Source organism: Marmota monax, unplaced genomic scaffold, assembly GCF_021218885.2.
Source record: "Marmota monax isolate L192 unplaced genomic scaffold, Marmota_monax_Labrador192_F-V1.1 WCK01_AAM20220418_F8-fsc00046, whole genome shotgun sequence".
NCBI lineage: Eukaryota > Metazoa > Chordata > Mammalia > Rodentia > Sciuridae > Marmota > Marmota monax.
Genome location: NW_026692486.1, coordinates 12,599,406 through 12,615,806, shown reverse-complemented (window position 1 = coordinate 12,615,806; position 16,401 = coordinate 12,599,406). Strand labels below are relative to the sequence as shown.

General features: G+C 37.2%; 1 long non-coding RNA gene across 1 annotated transcript; it reads right to left on the bottom strand.

Moving 5' to 3' along the window:
• Positions 1-2,997: 2,997 nt before the first annotated feature.
• Positions 2,998-15,231, bottom strand: LOC124091924 (uncharacterized). The gene is made up of 4 exons (XR_006851464.2): positions 15,061-15,231; positions 6,912-7,039; positions 4,542-4,656; positions 2,998-3,479 (listed from the first exon to the last, which is right to left on the bottom strand). It is a non-coding gene; the product is annotated as an uncharacterized LOC124091924 (long non-coding RNA).
• Between the last annotated feature and the right edge of the window lie 1,170 nt (positions 15,232-16,401).

Genomic DNA, 16,401 nt, shown 5'->3' with positions numbered 1-16,401 from the left:
ATATATCTAACTGCTTTGAGAACTGTATATTTCTATAAAATAAGAAGTATTATTTACAATACTCTTGATTTGGGGGCTAGCATAGAACATGGTTTTTTTGAAGTTTTCTGAACTTCATTTTAATTTGCATGAAAAAAATCGAATACAATATTGCATTCAAATAGAAATTTGGGGGATAAATTTTATTTGTACAGTATAATAGGGATGAGGTTTTTAAGACCTATTTTTGTCATTAGGCTTAATAATTTTTACTTTTTCTGATTTAAAAACTAATGGTGAAAAATTTGCAAAATTCAGAGAAATTTAAAAAGGACATAATATAAAGTCACATATGATTTTACCATTGAGAATTAACCTTAAAATAACATTTAGAGCTATTCTTTACCCCTCCCACTCAAATACACACACACAAACAAAGAAACTTCACACTGGCCATTTTATTGTAATTTCACATATACTTTGAAAACATTTTCTTAATCAACAGTACATTATTCCATTAAGAAACAAATGGATTCATGCCAGAATAAAATGGCCCATGAGTCAAATTTGATGTTGACTGGTGGAAAACTGAATTCAGGAGCTCACAGCACCACCTTCAAACTGAAGTATGCAAAAAAGAACAACAACAACAACAACAAAGTATTGAAGATTTAATCAGTTTCCTATCTTCACACATTTTATTTTCCTGCTATGGTAAATATGTAATGAAAATGATTGTGTCTGGAGCATTGATTTACCTTTATATATTTAGGATGGATCCTCAGCTATGGAGACTTTATTTTCAGCCCTATGAATATTTGTAGACATTCCATGCATATTTTCAAAATGCTTTACAGGAAGATTGCATCAATTATGGTTCTTCCAACCATGGAGGGGAGACCTAACTCATTGCTCAGTGGCAAGTATCAGTATTAACATAAAGAAACAACCAGAAAATTTTCCACCAAATTTAATGGGCAGGAATTTGAAATTTTGTTTTTCCTTATTCTCCTTTGATTACTAAGGAGCAAACTTGAATATATTTGCAAGTCCATGTTACTCTATGTATCTTTTTTTCTTTTAATGTTTTAGGTCTTACTTCAATAGTTTTAAATTTTGCGTCCCACCCAAACCACGGCTGCAGAGTCAATCTGGAAGAACTGAAAGGCTCTTCAAGATGGCGGACCAGAGGGAGGCAGCATTCGGTGTTGCTCTGATTCAGATCTCACGGAGTTGGAATACTGCGTCTCTGAGAGTGTTGAGGACCTCTATATAGCTGCTCTCCACAGAAATCACCAGCACTGTGATCCCGCACAGGCTTCAGTGGTCCAGTAGGACGCCTGGCATTCAAGCAGGACCCAAAGTCCCAATTTCCAGCCCATGCAAGGGTCAGGAGCGCCTTAGTAGAATCACCTATTAAAACATCTGCAGATCACCAAGACTTCACTCCACTCCCATGCAAGTCACTCAGCTGCTACCTACCCACAGCACAAGGCCATTGCCCAGCTCTCCCCACCTCACCAGGCTCCCCCCCACCTCACCACCCACCTCACCAGGCTCCCCCCACCTCACCACCCACATCACCAGGCTCCCCCCACCTCACCAGGCTCCCCGGCACTGAAAGCAGGCCTCCGCCATCTTGGCTCAACATTCTCATCATATCAGGTGAAGGCAATTCCCAGATCAGATCTCCAGAGGCCAGGTACCAATTTCCAACCTTCCCCCCTCCCCAGTGGCGGTAACCCAACACAGTAGCTGCCCAGTACAGGTGTGCAGTGCGACCAGGGAGCTGCCTATGGGAACCCAGGGTGAGTTTCCTCAATTGGGAACTGCTAGGGGAGAGGGAAACAGGGCTAAAGTTTGGAGCCTAACAGAGAGACCAGGAACTGGGAAATCTTCAGGCAAGAGAGGGAGATAGTACCGGGCACTCATACAAGCAAGCGGTCCCAAACAGAGACCCATGAGGTGCATTCTTTCTGCAGGGACTGGCAGGTGCCACTCTCTGCATCCAGGCACCCTGCACCAGGACAAATCTTCCCACCCTGGTTACCTCTACCATTTGGAGGGTAGAGACACCAGCTTACAACAGACCACCCCACCTATTGGATGAGAAGAGAAGCAGGAAAGGTAGGAATCTCTAAAGCTAGCTACAACCCTGCTTTCTTCCTTTGAGTTTTTTGTTTATTTGTTTGTTTTTTCTCTTCTACCCCTCTATCCTCCGGCCCTCACATCCCCAATATATGTGAAACCAAGAACTTTGCATGAAATAGGACTTTGAGGACTGAGTCATCTGAATAATATAATATTGAGGTGTTGTATATGCCCCCCCTTTTTTCTTTTTCTTTTCCTTCTTTCATTTTTCTTTTCCCCTCCAAATTTTAATGTTTCAACATCTGTATTTTTCTAAATACATATGTGTGTTTGTTTTCTGTACTCTACTATCATTGCCTACCCTAAATTACTTCCTGTCTATTCTCTTGCTACTAACCCTCTTTACTAGATTTCTCCTTCATACTTCCTAAGAAATATTAACTCTATATCCTCACACCCTACCTCCTCAGCATATCTTCCTATGCCTCACCTCCAGTTTATTGTCCACCATGAGAAACTGTAAACCTTTTTTAAAAAACTACTGATTATATTTTAGATAATAATTGAATCCAACATTTCTGTACATTGAGACTAAACTACAAACGTCTTAATTACAACAAATTGTTCATGGGTGATATATTGTTAATAGTGGGATCTGTTAACATTATCTTTCCCCACAAAGGAGAGGTCTTGGAACCCTATAAGAGCACTACAAACCTACAGGGTAAAATCAATAACAATCTAAAATCTCGTTGCTTGTGGCACAACCAGGATAAAGTATTTATTTATTTATTTTTAGGGTGAATCTCAATCTACAAAATTTTTCATGTTTCTTAGGGGGGAAGCACATTTTAAAGAGGAGGACATAGTTATCAAAGTTATTTTAATATTTTTATTCTTGAAATTAAAGACATTGGTGGTGCTAAGGTTTTTGCAGAACTATGAAATAGTACCATTTTTTAAGGAAAACAATATATCAATAAATATGAATGACTTTTTCAAATGCTTGGGAAGACACAATGTAACATAGATATACATTTTTTTCACTGCCTGCACCAAAATTTTGTTTTCAATAAATCAAAATAATTCTGTCAGAAAGAAGTAATTTCAGGTAATGTTTTATTTTCATAATTTAAAAAAGTCCTTCAAATTTGACAAGATTCTTTAACATCTACAATAACCAGAATACCCTACATAAATTACTTACAAAATCATGTCTTTACTATATGATATTTGTTGTCACCTAACAACTTTGTGAATCATCCTGGAAATGGCATCTCCCCTCTGGGTGACCACCAACAGGTGTTGGTGACATCTCTGGCTGATGAATATGAGTCCATTAAACAAAGAGTGTATAGTCAGAAACTTCTGAATTTCATACGGTGTGTTTTTGTCCCATTAATTTTTTCCTGTAAGATAAAACATTTGTTAAAAGAGTAATATAAATACAATGATAAATTTTAGCATTTCCATAGTCTTAAAATAATCAATTTTAGAGCAAGATTTATTTAAATGAGCACAACTCTCTAGACACGTATTACTTTTTGTCAATAAAATTTACTTTAATCTACTACTTAAACCTTCTTTTTTTAGAAAATAAACTTCTTCTGCTTATAAGTGATGCTTGAGATGCTGAGAATTCTTTGGACTGTACTCAGTTTCCTGGAAGTTTCTCTCTTTACTGTGTCATGCAAAGGAAATGTTGCTTTCTTTTCATTTATTTTTTTTTTTACTACCTTTCACTGCAAGATTATAAATGACAGATAGATATCATGGCAACCTAAAAAACGATCTCAACAAATCATATTTTCCAACATTTTTGTTCCTCCCCTGTTAGTTTGGATATCAAAATCTGTGGACTGTAATTCAACCAGTGCAAAAAGAAAAAAAAAAGTTTAATACTTACTTTCCATTATCAGTCTAAGCATTCAGATAAATAATCCCAAACTTCTGCATTTAAAACAAAGTGTTGTGGGTAAATACCAATTAATTCATAGTCTAGCTGCTTCATAGTGATATTTCTCTCCTTTCTTTCCTATTTCTCAAGGTAGTGTCTGGGTTCATGGAAAGAATTCTGTATCCTTGCAAAGAGGAAGGAGGTCTGCATGCTGTCTGTATTATTTTTGCTGGTCTATGATCTGACAAAAGCACTCTGGTCTTCTCTAGTCACTAGCATCTGGCTCTAGTGCTACTGAATTTTTGCTGGTACTGCTTTCTTTTTGTGTGGTTGGAGGGATGGACATAATGCCCTTGCTGATATATGTCTGGTGAATTTCAAGGAAATGTCCTGCTCAGCCTTCACTGCCTTATCTCAGCTCTTATGGTCTCTGCAGAACCTCTGGTCAGCTGCCTTTCATCTGCTCTTAGCCTCACCATGGTGGTCCCATTGAAGGTCTGTTGCATGGTAGTTCAACCAGTTGCTTGAGCCTCCTAGATTCATAAGCTGACTTACAGATCTCTTCCATACCCACCTTTTCTCTGCCATAATAGGTCATCCTGACCTTTCAGTTGCCCCAGGGTTGATGTGAACTGCATGTGAAGGTTCTTCTTAGCCCTTCTTTTTGATTAAATACAGGCCAACAATTTCTAAAAAAAATAACATAAGTGGCATAATGTGGCCTCTGAAATTTTTTGCTTTTTGCTTTTTTCCAGAGACTATAATTTTTCTGAGCTGCAGCCTGAAACATCAAGTACTGAGAATAATTTTTTTTTTTTCTCCCAGACCTGGGTGTTTCAAACCTAACTTCCTTCCCTTTTACCTTTTGCATTTTCCTAAGGGAAAAGCCAGGACATTCAATTTGAATTCTTACTTCCTCTCCCTTGAATTCTCTCAGAACCACTCTCAGGACTGTATCTTTGTCTTGCTTTTGGTTTAAGTTGCGATTTCCTCACATCTAGTTCTTTTCTGCTCTACACTGAAGCCTATTTTCATTCCTCCAAGACTTAATTTGTATACATAAGGAGCTCCTAGAACTTAGAAACATCCTTTCAGTTACCACAAATCTCGATTTTTGTCTCACTACACACTGATGATTAAATAAAAAACATGAACAATAACTCTTTTTTCCTCTTTGTATTCCTGTTTTAATAATCCAAGTCCTTCCTGAGATAACAGATGCCTCTGGCTGAATAAAAGGAGGGTCAATTAATTTCTTCAAAAAGGCTTATCCTTGTTATAGTTGAAACTGATGATAGTGAGAAATTACTTTGTCTTCCACTTGGTTTTCAAATTAATTTCTTAGAGATCCATTCCTTTTCTGTAGAACTTACTTTTTAAAAACAAAATACTTTAAAATAAAGATAGACTATAGTTTATCTTGAGCTACACAATAGTTTTCATATAGTACTAGGAGGATTTCAATAAGAATGTTTGAAGTTTCGATCTAATTGAAAAAGCATCAAGTATATTTAGCCAACCTCCAATATTGTGAATTAATGTAGGGTGGAGAGGTTTATACAAGGAAGAGACAAGATCTTCACTCAGCCAATAAACACATAGTACAATCAGAATAAAATGGAAGACTAGAAATAATTGTGTCAACATGTGTTTATGGCTTGTAATTGAAATAATAATAGCATAGTAGCTAAAAAAAAAAAAGAAAAGAAAAAACAAGTATGCTACCATTTTCTTATTCTTCTCACTGACAAATATTTGGGGAAAATAGTAGGTACCCAATAGATACTTATTGCCCTACATCATCTGTTGAATAGCAAAAAGGAGTAGCCAGTCTGAGCAACTTGATAAGAAAGTGAAGACATAAAGCAGGAAAGGTGGGTTCAGCCTCACACTGAGGGTAGAATCAGGACAGGTGGAAATGGAGAAAGCAATTCTTTGAGGCAAGAAGAAATTAGCATGTAGAATGGCTTGGTAAATTAGACTCGTGGGCTCAGAGGACAGTGTTGTTGTAGTAAGCATTAAGTTGGCTGAACAACACAAATTCTAGAAAAATTTATTTGTTCAGATATTTGTTCTTGGCATTGCATCCTCCCCGCCCTGCCCTGAGCCTCCATATTTTTCATAAAGCAACTGCTTTTTTCATATTCTTCCTCTTCATGAGATTCCTGCTGGCTCATCCCACTGCTTCTGTTTACTTGGTCACAGCTGTCCATGAGTGTCTTCTTCTCCCAAGTGGTCTGACTAAGCAAGTTCATGGCAAATAATGAGCAGCCCAAAGGTCAGTCCCAATAGGTCTGCAAGATTGGACTTTGGGATAAATCCATTTTTGCTACTAGTATTTTTCTTCTAATCCTGCAGCTTAATTTCCATTGAAATAATAATAGCATAGTAGCTTAAAAAAACACAAGTATGCTACCCTTTTCTTATTCTTTTCACTGCCAAATATTTTGGGAAAATAAGAATATATACACTGCTTAAACTCTCTTCCAGCCCATAACTCTTCTAGAACTGCTTCTTCCAGAGTCCCAGTGGTTCAGGGACTCATCTCAATGACTTTTCTTTCAACTTTACTCTCTTTGATTTCCTTATTTGATACTTTAACGAAGATCTCTTAAAGTGTTGTTTTTCCCTTCTTCTTAGGTTTCCAGAATACAAAGATCTGATTTGCCTCCTACCTCTCTAAACAATTATTCTTTTTGCCTCCTCTTGCTCCCCAAATGTTATGATTTTAATGTTATTTGTCCCCCAAAGGTTCAAATGTTGGGACCCACTGTGGGTGATGTTGAAAGGTGGTAGAAACTTTAACAAATGGAGCCTGGTGGGAAATGATTAGGGTGGAGGCATGGCCCTGGAGAGGTAGTGAGAGAGAGCTCATTCTCAGAGAGTGAGAAGTTATAAATTGAGAAGTCTAATCCCTGATCCCTAAACATCTCTGGCTACTTACCTTTCATGTGCTAGCCATGATGCCATATTGTGAACAGCAAGGAGGTCCTGAACAGATGTTGGTGCCATGCTCTTCAAGCTCCAAGCTTCAAACTCAGCAAGCCTCTTTTCCATAGGAAGCCCTCATGCCTTGAGTATTTTGTTACATCAGCAAAAAATGAATTGAATATACCAAATACAGGTGTTTTCTTTCTAAGATTCTGTCATAATATCTTTTTCCTCCCTGCAATATCTTCTTTGGATTTATACTGTGTACCTTGAGTATTACTTCTATGCAAAAATAATTTATAACCTCTATTTTCAACTGAGTTTTCCACTAGATTATAATCCTGAATTTCCAAACTATATTTGCTGAATATTACCACTTAAGATATTCCTATCAATCACTTCAGTTCAATATGTCCAAAGCTGAGGTCCCCAATATCCTTCTCAGGTGTCCCATTACTTCTCTGTGTCCTTGTCTGGCAGTATTGTGTAGACCTGACTCATACCAGTTTATGAAGACTCATTGTGGGCATTTTTTTCCCAATCCTAAAGTCAGCCATGGTGGGAACATTTATACTACAGATAAAGGCAAAAACTACAAATCAGGGCTTTGTTTTCTTTGTTCTTTCTCCTCTCATTCTTCCTCTCATTTCTTTCTCCCCATTTTCTGAACGCTAAACATTTTCCAGCATCCTACTAATTTTTGTCATACCACTCTCCCAGTTACTTAACTTTGAAATATGGCAGACATTTGGACTCTTTTCTCTTGCCCCCTAAATCCATTTCACTGTCAAGTTTTTTAATTTTCAGATCACTGCAAACCTTACCACCTTCATTACTTCTAGCCTAATTCTTGCCAGACCTTTCTCCCAGTCTTTCCCTTATCTCTAACTGACTGGGCAAAGGCTACTAAATTAATCTTCCTTAGGACCAGCTCTGACTACGGTCAAAAGTTTCAAGATTCTTCTTGCTTAAAAAAGTTTAGAGTCATTAATTTTCCATCAAGATAAGTCATAATCTGGTCCCCCAATCTAACACCAGCCTCTGTCTCAGTGTTCCTATCAGGTGTCTCAGGATCCTGAGTTCCTACTTATTTATGGATCATAAAAAGTGTTTAGGAAAATCTGAAGAATCAAGTTATCTAATTGGCTATATGGGGACTTTTTTTTTTTTTTTTACTATGTGTCTATTTTTTTCCCCTCCCAAAGAATACCTTTGCCATTTCCTCACATCAAATCTTACCTATATATTAAGGTTCAGCCCAAGGTCAGTTTCCCCAGTCAAAACAATCCATTTCAACATCTAAGGACCCATCCTAATGTACTTTACTTTTATAATCACGTTTATAATTTTTGCCTTTCATTAAGATTTCCTATGAGTATGCTACATCCTTTGTAAAAAGTGAGCTGGGCCATGATGATTTTCTTCTTGGGTCTAAGGGGCACATAACCAAAGTTTGTTGAATAAGTCAATTTAAATGAATTAAACTATATTCAGCATTTTTTCAAATTTTCTAGTAATTTTTCTTTTTATAACATGTTCTAATGGAGGAAGAAATTTTTAAAAAATATATTTGTGATAGTAATCATTGAGAAATCGAGGACTGCCACTTAGACGAGGTTATGCCTGGAACTTCAGATTCCCTGCCTTTCCAACATTATTTTCCACCATACATGCTCTTACTCTTTACGTTCTAGGCAGAGTTTGCAAGGATGGATGATTGTTTGGCTAATATACATATTGCCTAGACATTAAAGGAAAGATATTAAGAAATAGTATACTAGACCAGAAGCTCCATGAGGACGGAGACCATAACTGTCTTAGTCTCCAAAATAGTATCAAGTTTGACTAAGCAATATTTTGCAAAATTAATGAACCCACTTCTTGTGCTTTTGTCAACTCCATAGATAGAAGGATGAACATCATTCCTAGCATTATTTTGCTGAAGTTTATATTTCAAAGTTTTTTTTTTCTTCCAAGTTATAAAACCACTGTGTTGTAGATTAAGGACTTTTTCTCCAAGGGCTTTATTGGTTTATTTATTTACACAGTTTGACTATATCTTGGCAGATAGCATCAGTAACTGAGCACAGAAAAAGAGTAATCGGGCACTGTTTTAAAATTTACTGATGACCTCTTACAGAAGTAATACTTTAACGTGGGCAGCTTGAGTAACATCCCTGACATTTTTTGCCCTTGTTTGTCTCTGTTGCATGATGGCTGACATCCTTAAATACATAGGTTATAGTTAATGATCATGGCGTCTATTTATCTTGTCTAAATATATTTACTTTGTTCTAATTCTAGAGAAGATTGTGTGTTTGTGGAGGTGTTTTTGTGTGTGTGTGGGGGGGTTGTTTGTTTCTTAACATTGGATCAGAAAGTTTCCCCTTTGTTTTATTCTCTCATCTGGAAATGGCTCCACTAACAGAAGCCAAAGATCTCTTCAAAATATATGTACATAGACTGGTTGACAGTGCAAATTGTTAAACCACATGAGTAGATGGCATAGTCTAAAGAATATCATCATAGGCCAAGATCCAAAATGAGAAAAAGACATTCTGAATCCCATGAAGGTGACAGATAACATGTCGGGGCTTATACAGAATTGGTGAAACAGCTATTAATATTCTCTCTATTGCTTCTAGTATGTATTGTTTCCCCCATTCTCTCTAAGCTGTGTATGTTTTTATCAAATATTAGTATTTTGTCGCAGCTGATTGCTTTAATTTTTGTTATACCTCATTCCTCATAGCAATATTTATGATGAAATCCCTGGTCTACTAAATGCACCTTTCTCATGCTGGCTTTTAATGTGCTCCATGCCTCTTGTGTAGCTAACAATTATTGGGTTTGGGCTTATGGAAGCCTCCGATAAAGTGTAGTTTCCAGAAACACATTTTTTTGGGGAGGGTATTTAGTGTTAAAATGAAATAGTAAGGCCCATTAACACATCTGACAATCCATTTCAAGATATCATGATTCTGAAATATGAATGTGAAAAAAGCATTATCTTAGCCTCATCCCTTCCATTTCTCTCTATGCGTCGTAATATTTTCTCGATTAGTGTGGTTGGTAGACTGTTGTTTAAACCAGTCAGTGCAAATTAGCCTTGTAATTTCCTTTGTAATAAAAGTCTGTTCTTGCTCACCTAATCTGCAGTTGAGTATTATTCAGGCTGTTGTTTTGTGGTTCTATTAAGGACAAAGGAGTCAGAAGAGCGGTAAATATAATCTACTATCATCTAGTTCAGATATGGGTTTTAAATGATTCCTTTTTTTACATTAGTTTAAAATAAAGTTTGTGAAACACTGGCTGTCATCTTTGAAAGTGCTAAACCCTATATTTATTTTAATACATTTCTTGGAAAATACTGCATAATTAAAACTTCTAACATACATAAGGGTAATAAGGTATTTTTCAAAATATTTTAGAAGCTCATGTCCAAGGCTAATGACCAAACACTCATACCAACACAGAAGGAACACGTGTAAATTTATAAATAATGTGAGTTACACTTTCATTTCAGGGAAAGTCATTTGTAAATTAAATAAGCCTTTAGACTTTCTTGTTGATGATGATAATAATGGACAACAATAACTCATAGCATTATTGAGGGCTGCCATTTGCCAGATTCTTAAAATAAATTAACACTAATCTTCACAACAACCCTGTATATTTATATATGTTTTTTCCTATTCTTCCAGTGAAAAATCAAAGCTAAAAAGATTGTATAACTTTCTTAATACTTCATGCTGGAAAATTACAGAGTTGAAATGTGAAATCATGTCTCCCTGATTTTGGTACACATCCTCTTTGAATACCTTGCTTCTCACCCACAACCTCCAAATACTTGGATCTCACAATTTGGAAAATATGAATTTGCTATTAGGGTTTATATAATTGCTAATTGGCTAAAATAATTTATGACATTTTTCTATAGAAAACGTTTTTTCTTTCCATATAAATATTTGTAAATAAGATCTAAAATGCTGATCTTTATTAATTTTGTTTCAGTCTGGCACATTGTACCCAAATACAATTATCCCTTGGTGTCCACAGGGGATTGGTTCTAGGACCTGTGAATACCAAAATCTGCAGGTGCTCAAGTTCCTTATATAAAGTGGCATAGTATTTGCATAGACCTATTCACATCTTCCTATACACATTAAATAATCTCTATATTATTTATAATTCCTTACATAGTCTGAATACTATGCAAACATCTCTTATACTGTATTTTTAAAGAATAATTTCAGTAAAATTGTCTGAATGAGTTTGGCACAAATTAAATTTTTAAAAAATATTTTTAATCGAAGTTTCATTGAATCCACTGATGTTGAACCTGTGGTTTCAGAGGGCTCTCTGTATAAATTGACCTCTGACCCACCCCTCAAGTGCCATAGTCAACATTAGCCACCTTTTCTGTCCTCCAGTTGTTTAGACCTCTGCCTAAGCTGGAAAAGACAAATGTTCTTTGAGCTCCTCAAGCAGAGCAGGAAGCTGTCTTACCCATTTCATATCAATATCTCTCACAATGTCTATCACTAAATGGATACTTAATTGTTCTCCTTTAGGCCCTAATGTCTACATTGGGGTCTCAAGGAAAAGGGTCAGAATCCACCACCCCCAGGTAGTAAAATGTGTTGAAGGGATAAGTTAGTCATTCAATTCATTGATCAAGTTCTTGAACAAAAAGAGGCAAAGTAGAATAGCCACCCCCAGAAAGAAAACAGAAATGAGTCACAAATTGTCTTGTCACCAATGGGTCCTTCATGGGATTATTTGAATAATAATAATAATAATAATAATAATAATCAATAACTATCAGTCAGTACCCCATTATCTCCTAATCTGTGCCAGCTTTTTAATATATTAATATGATCTCATTTAATTCATAGAAAATATGGCTAATATTATTTCCTATCTTAGAAATGAGGAACATGAAACTCAGGGGAATCACTGCTATAACATGTCAGCCACCAGCTGAACATAAGTCATCTTCCTTCAACTCTGGCTTTCCCCACAACACCAAATCTGGAATTTATCCAGGAAAATAAGAGGTTCCTGTGTTTTATAAAATGCTACTGTTTCTTTCACCTACTTTGTATAATTATAGATTTATAGCTGTGCAATGAGTTTTATAAACTATTTATATACTTAAAATATACTCTACACCAAACAAAAGCACATTGTTATTTTCATGGAATTATTAAATGTGCATCCAGGATTTGGACGCCATATAAGGTAAACATGGGCCACATTATTATTGCTAGGCCTATTTTATGGAGGGGTGAGTGTGCAGGGGCATGTGGTGTGTTACCCACAATTTTAAGAGGATGCAATTCTTGAGCTTGATGATACTTTACATATAGTTTAATGTTTAAAAGAAAGTGCCCCCAAACACACCATTTCTATTACAAGCTAGATTATTCCCTATCAGATGAAAGACAAATTGGGAAATCTTTGAAGTGTTGTATGCAGCAGCAATTTCGAGTGATAGCTATTAGAAATGCATGTAACCTTATTATGCTAATATCCAAATAAAAGATGGGGGCAGAAAGGAAGAGTGAAATACAAAGCAAATAGTCTGTTCTTTACCTAGCGTCACCCTGGAAGATGTCTCCATTCTGGTTCTACTTCTTATTACAACCTCCTAATTTAGTTTGTGTTTATTTAATTATTTGTTCATTTCAGAAAGAAAGTTACCAGTAAAATGACTAATTTTTTAAAAGAAACCAAATATATTTCAGAATCTCTGCCAATGTGTAATGTCTTCTAACACTGGCCAAAAATAGCAGTAGACTAATTTTGAAATAACTGTTTTCTCTGCAGAATTTTCAATGATATTTTCACTTGCCCTCCTTTCTTGAACTCCCGCCCCAGGAAAAAAAAAAGGGTGGGGGGTGGGGGGAGATAACAGATTACAGTAAATTTTGGCAAAGAATTCTATTTGCATCATTTTCTTAGAAGTCACGTGATTTGGATTTCCTCTTGTTTATGATATATTAAAATGCCTTCCAGATGTTTTTAATTATAGAAAAAAAAAAAAAACGTTTTCAAGAAAGCAGAGTAATCCATAATAAAATTTCCTCTTTTTTTTTAATGGCCAATAAATTAGTATATTCCAGCTTATCAAACTGCCCCATAATTCTGAGACTGACCTGTTTCTAGAAGGTCAGGCATTGAGCTAGACAACTAGATTTGGGCTGAGGTTGAGTTTTACCAAGAACACTTTCAGTTCCTGTTTCCAATTGAGGCTGCTCTGTGCCTGGGGCCTACCCCCATGTAAAAAGCCATTGGCTGGAAGTGCTTAAATGTCCCACACAAATATAAACACCTCCATAGTGTTGGGAAGATGAAAGGAACAGCTTATTGATATTGTATATGCTAACATTTGGATGTGGAGGGAGACGGGAGAGACAGCATTTAACTGCTGGTCTCCAATGCTGTAGCTGGGCTATAGGAGGAGGTTTTCATTTACTGATGTTGGATGTGTGCCCAGACTGCCATAGTAGAATTTAGGGAGAAACACAGAAAGGGGTAGAACCACAGAATGGTTTTGGGGAACATCCATGTGGAGCAGAAGAATAAATATATATGAAGACTGCTTCCAGAAATGAAAGGACTGGTCACTGGGGAGGAGTTTTGAGCACCCCCAAACCCCATCCTGACCCTCTGCATTTGCACATGAAGGTAACTCTTCGTTCATCCTAATATTGATTTAGAATAAGATAAAATTACAATTCAGTTAAAGGGAAAGAGGACGGGGGAGGGCTGGAAGAATTCTTAGACCACTTTGCCTGCTATTTTAAGCTTAGCAAGGAGATAAATGTGGGTCAGTGGGCTGTATTTTGTTTTGTTTTTGTTTACTAATATTATTGAAGCAGAAAGGCCTTTGTGGATCACGGACATGGTGGTTTTTAAAATGTAACTGCTAATCAGCTATCATGTAGAACAGACCATAAAACTGCAAAAATATAGATTTTTTATGGTTCAAAATGTGAATTTAAATGGGACATGTGCCGTTCTCACTTAATGGAGAATTTTCTGCTACTTCTCTCATCACCCCATCTCACCTCATATCTTTATTGTGACTTTAAGCATATTTGCCAAATATGAGCAAGCATGTTAATAATGATAGCTCTGGAAAGGAATTTTATCAAAGAAGTGTCTGCAAAAAGTGGTGCTTGAGGAAATTTTAAATAAAGAAAGTGAAGTAGTATAACAGATATAAAGTGGACAGTCAGGATTTATTGAGTACCCACTATACATAGAAGAAAGAGAGTCTTATAGAAGAAAGAAATTGAAAGAAATTTCACTGGACCAGAGTGGATGGGGCAACAGTGGAAAGCTATGGGGTACCAAGAAGACCTGTTAGCTCAAAGGTTAGAAGCCTGCAATTCACAGGAAAGCATGCAGGATTCAATGAGTATCTTGTAGTGAGAGAAAAGAGTGCCAGTAGGTCAAGGATGGTTAGGACTTTGAATTTTACTACCAAGCATAAAATACCAGAGGGAGACAAAATGCCACTATTTGTTTCTGTGGTCAAAATGTGTCTGTTGGGAATAAGTGGAAGATACCAAGACAAATGAACTCAGTGTAGGGTTCTCTCTTACCACCAGTAGCATCTTCAGTGACAGCAGAAAAGGGACTGGATGAAAGGAAATACCACTCAGTTTATTCCACTGGGCATCAAGACCATTTGACTCAATTTGAATGAGGAATTTGGAAGAATCTTTGGGAAATGTGACGTCTGGGAGAAGAGGGGATCAGCACATAAATGATATAAAACAGAATGAGTAAGGCCACCTCCATCCAGAACGAATTGAGACTTTTGAAGTTACCAAGTAGTGCCACCCTACTGTACCAAGATAAATAAATATAGATTGAGTGGTTCAACAACTCACACTAGCAAACATTTATTTCTAACGGGCTATGAATTAAGCAGAATTCAGGCAATGTTCAGGAAACAAAAACCACCAGTAACACTAAAAAAAGCACTCCCTCAGTTATTTTAGCCAGAAATTGCACCTGTTGATGTTGTTATAGTCAAAGGGCATTGCTCCTCAATATAGGAAACCCACTGTGATCCAGGAGCTTTAGTAGGAAATCAAGTGGAGTAAGGAGGAAAGAAGGGATAGTCCCCACCCCTTCTGACTTACCAAGTCAAAACTTCAGTCCATGGAGAATTGTCAGGTTTTTTAGCCCCTGTCTCCTCCTGACCAGCAGGAAAAGCGGGAAAAGCATGCCCCAACAGGACGAGCCAAGAAAGGTAAAGGTCGACTGGCCGCCCACCTCAGCCCGCCCTCCCTCCTGGGAGGACAATCAGACGTTCCAAGGAGAACAGTCAAAGCAGGATCTCATTTAATAAGGAAGTACACACAGCTGATATACTGCACAGGAGCCAATCAGAATAAAGGTCAGAGGGGTGGAGCAAGTTCACATGTACACCCATCCCGTAGTCCTTCCAAGGGAAGGCACGAGCTGTCCACGAGGGCGGAAGAGTCCTGGACCTATCCTGAGGTGGTCCGCCTCCTCCGTCACCGCCCACAGCACCACCTCCTAGCTGATCGCCAGGAGCCACATGTACAGCCTCAAGACCAGGAAGCAGGCAGCCACGCCCTACAGAGAATAAATGTCCAAGCTGGATCTTACCCATGTATATACGTAGAGAGAATATTACCCATATTGCCTAGGATATGGCCCTGACATGAATGAGTTAATTATCATGCATTCCAGGTAAGAAATATTTGTCCACAAATAACCTGAATGGAGCCTGAGGCTACCTCTTCCTTTTTCCATCTCTTCTGCCCCCAACCTTGTTCCAAAGAAAAGCTCATGATGCATAATTCCCATAAAATTCCCATAATTAATAATTCCCATAATTCCCATAAAATTCAAAGTCCTATGGGATGGTGACCATCCTTGACCTACTGGTACTCTTTTCTCTCACTGAAAAATAGTAGAAGCATTCTGGTTGGATGAATCATGAAAAGCCTAGGGAAGGCTGTATGTCTACAAATTGTGAGCTACAAAGCTCAGTGGTGACGGAGGAGAAAGTGAGAGCAGACAAACAGACACAAAGATTTTTTATACAACTGTGCTCTTTAAAGACTTGCAGTGTTAAATTACAATGTGAGCAGGGTACTGTGGTACATGCCTGTAATCCCAGCAGCTCGGGAGGCTGAGACAGGAGGATCACAAGTTCAAAGCCAGCCTCAGCAACTTAGTGAGACCCTGTCTCAAAATTAAAAAAGAATTAAAAACGGTCTGGGGATGTGGCTCAGTGGTTAAGCACCCTGTGTTCAATCCCTGGTACAAAAAAGAGAAAAATGAAAAATCACAATGAGATATGAGAAAATTTACTAGAACTAGTCAAACCTCTAGAAACTAAATCATGAGATAACTTAAAGAAATGGTGATTTTTTTTTCTTAGTGTAAAGATGTAAAATATTGAAGAGATAGGAGTAGGGGTTAGAGGATGGAACCATACAGTTGTCTTT